General features: G+C 39.7%; 1 long non-coding RNA gene across 1 annotated transcript; it reads right to left on the bottom strand.

The window, feature by feature from the left end:
* Positions 1 to 1,709: 1,709 nt before the first annotated feature.
* On the bottom strand, positions 1,710 to 4,698 carry LOC144002389 (uncharacterized). Its single transcript, XR_013278723.1, has 3 exons — positions 4,294 to 4,698; positions 3,837 to 3,923; positions 1,710 to 3,758 (listed from the first exon to the last, which is right to left on the bottom strand). It is a non-coding gene; the product is annotated as an uncharacterized LOC144002389 (long non-coding RNA).
* Positions 4,699 to 9,728: the final 5,030 nt, after the last annotated feature.

The following is a 9,728-nucleotide window of genomic DNA, read 5'->3' as shown; positions in this document are numbered from 1 at the left end:
GGCATAATAAACGTTTACATGTAGAATTTTTTTTTTGCCAGTCTGTGTCAAGCTCAACGGGTTTTGGTGATTGTTAAGACCTGCAAAAATCAGCGTCCTTTTTTATTTTTAGGCAATGAGTTGCCCTGATTGATATTTTTTGTAAAAGTGTATATATACATCATCGCTCGTTGTACTCATTGCACAATGTTACTTTTATTGTCCAAAGGGGCAATCAAAAATGAATAAAACAAAATGGAAACGTACATACGTTTGGATCGGTGTGAAGCCAGTGAACAATTTGAGTGGTGGAAACTAAAAAAATATTCATAAATGACTTAGTTATCACACTTAGAATGAGTGTACATTTTTTGTACAAAATACCGTATGTGGGGTTTTTTTTTTTATATAAGCCTCAAGGGCTAGGTGGCGCTGTATTTATAACTGAATGTTGTCATCGAGATACCTTCAGGCCTTGATTATAAGCATACATGTCAAGTGTGGGATTTTTTTTGGAGCATGTACCGTGGAGTTATTAAGCATATCCTTCATTCACGATATTGCTTTTAATGTCCACAGAGGCTATCAAAAATAAATAAAAATATATATATATGTTTGGATAAGTCTGATGCCAGTGAACATTTTGAGTGGTGGAAACTAAAAGAATATTCATAAATGACTTAGTTATCACACTCAGAATGAGTTTACATTTTTTGTACAAAATACCGTATGTGGGGTATTTTTTTTTTATGCCTCAAGGGCTAGGTGGCGCTGCATATATAACTGAATGTTGTCATAGAGATAGCTTCAGGCCTTGACGATAAACATACATGTCAGGTTTGGGATTTTTTGGAGCATGTCCCGGGGAGTTATTAAGCATATCCTTTTTCAGTGCGAAACACAAATTTTGATGCCCCGCCTTCATCATATAGTATTTCGAAAGGTCAAGATTTTTCCCCCTGTCGTTGGCTCAGGACTTGACATGGTCCAGGTCAAGTCTTAACTCAGTCAGATGAAACGTGTAGGAGAAGTGGGCAAAAGTCTGCTGCCCCCTGTGAATGTGCAGAAATTGTCAAAAATGGGACATTCAAAAATTCGTAGCTCACTTCCTGTTCATTGTAGCATATGGGTCCAAGAGACTTTTTTGTAGGTCTTGGGCTCCCTCATACACCTAAAAATATTCGTCGTTCTTGCTTAAACGTACAACCGGGGCTGCTTCGTTAAAGACTTCTAGGGGGCGCTATTGAGTCATTTTTGTAAAAATAGCACAATCAACAATAAAATATTGCTAATTTTACCAGGCCAGATGTGTGTGCCAAGTTTCATGAGTTTCTGTGCATGTTTAGACCCTCAAAACTGGCGTTATTTTCTTGGCGAACAGCGCTTAGCCACACCCACAGCAATTCGCGAAAACTCACAAACTTCGTGTTGTGACATCATGAAGGCCGAAACCCTCATCTGAGCAAATATGAGGTAGTTCCAGTTAACGTGTTTGGAGAAAAACGTAGAAGAAAATTCGTAAGAAAAAAAATTGCCACTAGGTGGCGCTATCAGTTAGATGAAATATAAGTCAGTAGATGTCTTTAGGGCTGGACTCTCATCAAATGTGTGAAATTTTGAGAAGATAGGATCATCTCGGTCAAGTTAATGCAGCTTTTATTTTCACGAAAAATCTTCAGACTTTGCGTCACCGTAGCGGCCACGCCCTTTGGCGAAAAGTTACAATATAGGTCGCTTGCACATGTCGTCACTTCCGCCTCGGATTTCTCGTAGTCGCCATGCTGGGTGGCCTCCATTTACGTAGCGATTCGGTCTAACACGTATCTATCACGTTTGTTTTCTGCGTTTAAAATGGTACATTGTTGCTGCATCGTTGGCTGTTCGAACAAAGCCAAGGGGGAAAATGGTCGGTCTTTTTTCCGAATTCCGAAAATAATTAGGAACCAGGGCCTGGAGACAGAGGAGTGCGGACTCCGGAGGGAAGTCGTTACTTTGGGCTCGTGTGTGCAGCGATCACTTTGTGAGCGGTAAGCTTGTTTACCTTTATTTAATGCATGAGGATTAATAACGTTTCGACCGCCCATATATGGGCAAGTTGCTTATGTTTTGGATTCATGAGCAAGCAAGTTCGGTAGTACAAGCTGGCTAGCGGACGTTAGCCGAAAGCTAACTTCGAACATTTTCACCCAAGTAGTGCCAGTGCAAAGTGTTTACTGCTGAAATTGGATTGATTAGTCTTGGGCTTTTAATGCCGATAACATGTTTTTTGGTGGCAAAATGTAAACTTGGAAAAAAAAGAGACAGAAGGGGCTGATGCAAGAAAACAGACCCCCGGTAGCCTACACATCATGCTAAAGAACTTATTCACGGCCACCCTACTGCGGTAAAATAACCAGTCTTTCCATATTTTATTTGTTTATATATTTGTTTATTTTAACAGGTCGCCCTGCGCCCGTTTTTCTGTCCAATCATCCCGACTGGGCTCCAACATTAAAGTTGGGTCCCAAGTTACAACATCTATGTCTCAGCCCAGTCGGTGCCAAGATATGAACGTGCACAGGAGAGACAAGCAAAGAAAAGACGACTCGAAGTGGCAGAGATTGTTGCAGTTATGCAGCCAGATGGCTCCAGTAACCTGTACCCTCAAGTACTGCTGACATCATTGACTCTGGTATGCCACTCAGAATTCATTACATGATATATTGTATGCATGAGTGAATGTATGTGTTTGTTTGTGTGTGTACACGCACCTTATATTTTAGAGACATTTGGAAGTGTTTATAGAAATAAGTATTTGCCTGTAGCAATGTTCATACATTAAAAAATGCAACAAAATGTGTACATTTCTTTTACACTGACAAAAAAACTATACTACTTTACTATATTAAACCTATTACTGGTACCGTATTTTTTGTGATTTTTTCTTTATTTTTTTCTTTAGGGATCTCATGCCACACCGACTTGATTGCCAATGACATGATGGAAACGAAGGCGAGCATCAAAGCATTGGAGGAGGACAACATGCGACTGTTTGTTTGGCGCTAATAAAGGCAGCGTTTATACAAATTCTATTGTTGGGTTTGTTTACAAAGCTATACATAATACAAATGACAGGATTTGACTCAATGTGCAATATGGTCCCTCTTAAAGTAATGGCATAAATCTCTATTATTTCTAAAAGCACAAAAAATGAAGTGAATAATGATTAGATGTAGTAATTTCAGGGTTAAAAATTGAACTGTTAATTAATGTAGTTTATTTTAGCACAGGTGCCTACCATCCTGAGATGACGGTATGATGTAATGTTGATGGGGTACGCAATGACTTTCATTATGCTATGTACAGAGGAAAAAGTTGCTCTCTTTTAAATTTGTTTAATGTAAGACAAGTACCAGTACTGTGTTACAGTTTTCCCAATAATCCTTGTTTCACACTTGTCACAAAACCACTGTCCTTTTGGCAGTCTAGATTGGCACACTTCAAGTGATATCATTTGATTTTACAATCTGCTGCAGCACAAAAAACTACTTTATTACGCATCTTTGAAGTACATGAGCAAGTGGTAGGTGACAGCGGCTGAGCAGGAACACTGGAAGTCCACTGCTGATCTAGTAAATGCTCTCCCGAGCAGTTCAGGTAAGGAGGGGATTTTGGGGAAAAAAAACTCTGGCTTTTCCAACTGGCCAAAACGAGCGATCTGGGTGGACTCGCTCAATCACACTTTGTCCACACCACAAAGTCGCAGAAGTCCGTCCAGTTAAACTCATCTGTGCCTGAATCTGAAAATATGACAAACATTGTAATGAAAATATGAAACATAAAATTAAATAAACTACAAAAAGTAAAGCCATACATACCTGGTAATACTATTGGTGTTGTCGTGACAAGTGATGGGAATTGTTGCCATCTGGCACCAGACAGAAATTGGGTGTTGTGACAGCCTCCTTAACCGTGAGATCATAAGAAAAGCTGTCAGTATGCTCAGTAGTTACCATGAACACGTTTTATTGTACTGGAAACTGAAACTAAAAATACGTCCTCTGAGAGTGGTTAACCTTAACCATTTAGAATAAGTTGATTAAGTAACATGTAACTAGTGAAAGGGTAGCATTAAATTTAATTAAGCCACGGGGAGGCTGTGCATAGTTACTTTTTTATTCTTATACGCTCTGCCATATTTGCCTGTTATAAAATTGTTAGAAAAACCACATCAGGTAAACCTAGCTGTGCATGTAAACACAATGATAACAGGAAGCCTGAGAACAAATCAACATTTTTGTGTGCAGAATTACCAACACCATGTGGTTTACTTACGTGCAACAGCAACCGTTTCTTCTGATGCGATGTTAAAGTTTACACTCTGTATCCACCCGCTTACAAAATAATTGTAAGCCTCCAGGGATTTGTTGGCGTGTTATGGAGCATGTTGTCAACACGAGGTAGGGAAAGATGTCCAGAGATGTCACATTTGGCCAGCAAGCTTTCTCCGTCAAAAAAAAATCACCCTTGGTCAGGACGTAATTAGGATCAATCCCGCCACACAGAGACACCTTCTGCCTGTATCGTTGTTTTTGATCTTCCGGTAAATCGTGAAAATACTGCGAAAATTACATCAGGTTGATAAGCTCTACCGTGTAACTCGCGAGTGTACCTTGTGAACCGGCGGACACCCAATATGGCGCCCGAAGGAAAAACTCCCATGATGCATTACGATGTGCAAGCGACCTATTCGGTGTGGGGCATGATCAACATCTTAAGGCTTTTCTGACCAATTTTCAAATGGATCCCTTCAACAAGCTCAGCACAGTAGCTAAAAACGTAAAGTATGACATTTATTGTAACCACTAGGTGGCGCTATATGTATAACTGAATTTTATCATATAGATGTTTTCAGGCCGTGACTATTACGTTGCCTGAGAAGTTTGAGATTTTTTGGAGCTTGAACATGGGAGTTATTAAGCATTTGCTCTTTCTGGACAAATGAAATTTTAAAGGCAATATTTGATGCCCCGCCCCCGTCATATAGTATTTCAAAAAGGCAAGATGTTTTGCCCAGTTGTTCTCTCAGGTCTTGAGATGATAAATGCCAAGTTTGAAGTCAATTGGATGAAAAATGTTTGCAAAGGGGGAAAAAGCATGACCACAGTGAATGTGCCAAAATAGGCCAAAATTGGACATAAAAAAATTCATAGCTCACTTCCTGTACATTTTAGCTACATGGTCCCAATAGACTTTTTTGTGCGTCTCGGGGTGCTACACGTGCCTGCCAATTTCTGTTGCTCTAGCTCAAACGTGCCGGGCTTGGTTTTTATTTTTCTACGCTAGGGGGCGCTATCGAGTCGCATTGTTATGACGACTTAATAATATCAAATTTTTCGCCGGGCCTGAGGAGTGTGCAAAGTTCGGTGAGTTTTCGTGAATGTTTAGGTACCCAAAAACGCGATCGTTTGCGGAGAATAAAGAAGAAGAAGAATAACTAGAGCTGCGAGCAGCTATAAAGGGCCCTCGCAGCCCGGGCCACGTTGGGGTCCTTGCACGTTGTGGTACTTGCATGTTGGGGTACTGGCACATTGGGGTACTGGCATATTGGAAGCAAAATTTCTTTGAAAATGGCATAATAAACGTTTACATGTAGAATATTTTTTTGCCAGTGTGTGTGTCAAGCTCAACGGGTTTTGGTGATTGTTAAGACCTGCAAAAATCAGCGTCCTTTTTTATTTTTAGGCAATGAGTTGCCCTGATTGGTATTTTTTTGTAAAAGTGTATATACACATCATCGCTCGTTGTACTCATTGCACAATGTTACTTTTATTGTCCAAAGGGGCAATCAAAAATGAATAAAACAAAATGGAAACGTACATACGTTTGGATCGGTGTCAAGCCAGTGAACAATTTGAGTGGTGGAAACTAAAAGAATATTCATAAATGACTTAGTTATCACACTTAGAATGAGTGTACATTTTTTGTACAAAATACCGTATGTGGGGTATTTTTATTTTTTTTTATATAAGCCTCAAGGGCTAGGTGGCGCTGTATTTATAACTGAATGTTGTCATAGAGATACCTTCAGGCCTTGATTATAAGCATACATGTCAAGTGTGGGATTTTTTTTGGAGCATGTACCGTGGAGTTATTAAGCATATCCTTCATTCACGATATTGCTTTTAATGTCCATAGAGGCTATCAAAAATAAATAAAAATATATATATGTTTGGATAAGTCTGATGCCAGTGAACATTTTGAGTGGTGGAAACTAAAAGAATATTCAGAAATGACTTCGTTATCACACTTAGAATGAGTGTACATTTTTTGTACAAAATACCGTATGTGGGGTATTTTTTTTTTATTCCTCAAGGGCTAGGTGGCGCTGCATATATAACTGAATGTTGTCATAGAGATAACTTCAGGCCTTGACGATAAACATACATGTCAAGTTTGGGATTTTTTGGAGCATGTACCGGGGAGTTATCAAGCATATCCTTTTTCATTGCGAAACACAAAATTTGATGCCCCGCCCTCATCATATAGTATTTCGAAAAGTCAAAATTTTTCCCCCTGTCGTTGGCTCAGGTCTTGACATGGTCCAGGCCAAGTCTTAACTCAGTCGGATGAAACGTGTAGGAGAAGTGGGCAAAAGTCTGCCCCCTGTGAATGTGCAAAAATCGTAAAAAATGGGACATTCAAAAATTCATAGCTCACTTCCTGTTCATTTTAGCATATGGGTCCAAGAGACTTTTTTTGTAGGACTTGGGCTCCCTCATACACCTAAAAATATTCGTCGTTCTTACTTAAACGTACAACCGGGGCTGCTTTGTTAAAAACTTCTAGGGGGCGCTATTGAGTCATTTTTGTAAAAAATAGCACAATCAACAATAAAATATGGCTCATTTTACCAGGCCAGATGTGTGTGCCAAGTTTCATGAGTTTCTGTGCATGTTTAGACCCTCAAAACTGGCGTTGTTTTCTTGGCGAACAGCGCTTAGCCACACCCACAGCAATTCGCGAAAACTCACAAACTTCGTGTTGTGACATCATGAAGGCCGAAACCCTCATCTGAGCAAATATGAGGTAGGTCCAGTTAACGTGTTTGGAGAAAAACGTAGAAGAAAATTCGTAAGAAAAAAAATTGCCACTAGGTGGCGCTATCAGTTAGATGAAATATAAGTCAGTAGATGTCTTTAGGGCTGGACTCTCCTCAAATGTGTGAAATTTTGAGAAGATAGGATCATCTCGGTCAAGTTAATGCAGCTTTTATTTTCACGAAAAATCTTCAGACTTTGCGTCACCGTAGCGGCCACGCCCTTTGGCGAAAAGTTACAATATTCGGTGTGGGGCATGATCAACATCTTAAGGCTTTTCTGACCAATTTTCAAATGGATCCCTTCAACAAGCTCAGCACAGTAGCTAAAAACGTAAAGTATGACATTTATTGTAACCACTAGGTGGCGCTATATGTATAACTGAATTTTATCATATAGATGTTTTCAGGCCGTGACTATTACGTTGCCTGAGAAGTTTGAGATTTTTTGGAGCTTGAACATGGGAGTTATTAAGCATTTGCTCTTTCTCGACAAATGAAATTTTAAAGGCAATATTTGATGCCCCGCCCCCGTCATATAGTATTTCAAAAAGGCAAGATGTTTTGCCCAGTTGTTCTCTCAGGTCTTGAGATGATAAATGCCAAGTTTGAAGTCAATTGGATGAAAAATGTTTGCAAAGGGGGAAAAAGCATGACCACAGTGAATGTGCCAAAATAGGCCAAAATTGGACATAAAAAAATTCATAGCTCACTTCCTGTACATTTTAGCTACATGGTCCCAAGAGACTTTTTTGTGCGTCTCGGGGTACTACACGTGCCTGCCAATTTTTGTTGCTCTAGCTCAAACGTGCCGGGCTTGGTTTTTATTTTTCTACGCTAGGGGGCGCTATCGAGTCGCATTGTTATAACGACTTCATAATATCAAATTTTTCGCCGGACCTGAGGAGTGTGCAAAGTTCGGTGAGTTTTCGTGAATATTTAGGTACCCAAAATCGCGATTGTTTGCGGAGAATAAAGAAGAAGAAGAAGAAGAATAATAATAACTAGAGCTGCGAGCAGCTATAAAGGGCCCTCGCAGCCCGGGCCACGTTGGGGTACTTGCACGTTGGGGTACTGGCACATTGGAAGCAGAATTTCTTTGAAAATGGCATGATAAACATGTGGATTTTATTTATTTTTTTTGCCAGGTGTGATGAGTGTGTCAAGCTCAATGGGTTTTGGTGATTGTTAAGATCTGCAAAAATCAGCGTCTTTTTTTCTATTTTTAGGCAATGAGTTGCCCTGATTGGTATTTTTCGTAAAAGTATATATACACTCATCATCGCTCGTACTCATTGCACAATGTTGCTTTTATTGTCCATAGAGGCGATAAAAAAATAAATAAAACTAAATAAAAAATACGTATGTTTGGATCGGTCTGATGCCAGTGAACATATTGAGTGGTGGAAAGTAAAAGAATATTCCTAAATGACTTAGTTATCACACTGAGAATGAGTTTACATTTTTTGTACAAAATACCGTAAGTGGGGTATTTTTTTTTCATGCCTCAAGGACTAGGTGGCGCTGCATATATAACTGAATGTTGTCATAGAGATACCTTCAGGCCTTGACGATAAACATACATGTCAAGTTTGGGATTTTTTGGAGCATGTATCGGGGAGTTATTAAGCATATCCTTTTTCAGTGCGAAACACACATTTTGATGCCCCGCCCTCATCATATAGTATTAACAAAAGTCAAGATTTTTCCGTCTGTTGTTGGCTCAGGTCTTGGCATGGTCCAGGTCAAGTCATAAGTCAGTCGGATAAAACGTGTAGGAGAAGTGGGCAAAAGTATGCCCCCTGAAAATGTGCAAAAATCGTCAAAAATGGGACATTCAAAAATTCGTAGCTCACTTCCTGTTCATTTTAGCATATGGGTCCAAGAGACTTTTTTTGTAGGTCTTTGGCTCCCTCATACACGTAAAAATTTTCGTAGATCTTGCTTAAACGTACAATCGGGGCTGCTTCGTTAAAAATTTCTAGGGGGCGCTATTGAGTCATTTTTGTAAAAATAGCACAATCAACAATAAAATAGTGTTCATTTTACCAGGCCAGATGTGTGTGCCAAGTTTCATGAGTTTCTGCGCATGTTTAGACCCTCAAAACTGGCGTTGTTTTCTTGGCGAACAGTGCTTAGCCACGCCCACAGCGATTCGCGAAAACTCACAAACTTCGTGTTGTGACATCATGAAGGCCGAAACCCTCATCTGAGCAAATATGAGGTTGGTCCAGTTAACGTGTTTGGAGAAAAAATGTACAAGAAAATTCGTAAGAAAAAAAATTGCCACTAGGTGGCGCTATCAGTAAGATGAAATATAAGTTCGTAGATGTCTTTAGGGCTGGACTCTCATCAAATGTGTGAAATTTTGAGAAGATAGGATCATCTCGGTCAAGTTCATGCAGCTTTTATTGTCACGAAAAATCTTCAGACTTTGCGGCACCGTAGCGGCCACGCCCTTTGGCGAAAAGTTACAATATTCGGTGTGGGGCATGATCAACATCTTAAGGCTTTTCTGACCAACTTTCAACTGGATCCCTTCAACGAGCTCAGCGCAGTAGCTAAAAACGTAAAGTATGACATTTATTATCACCACTAGGTGGCGCTATATGTATAACTGAATTTTATCATATAGATGTTTTCAGGCCGTGACTATTACGTTGCCTGAGAA

This window comes from Festucalex cinctus, chromosome 15 (genome assembly GCF_051991245.1).
Source record: "Festucalex cinctus isolate MCC-2025b chromosome 15, RoL_Fcin_1.0, whole genome shotgun sequence".
NCBI classification, from domain to species: domain Eukaryota; kingdom Metazoa; phylum Chordata; class Actinopteri; order Syngnathiformes; family Syngnathidae; genus Festucalex; species Festucalex cinctus.
This window is presented reverse-complemented; position numbering and strand designations above follow the sequence as displayed.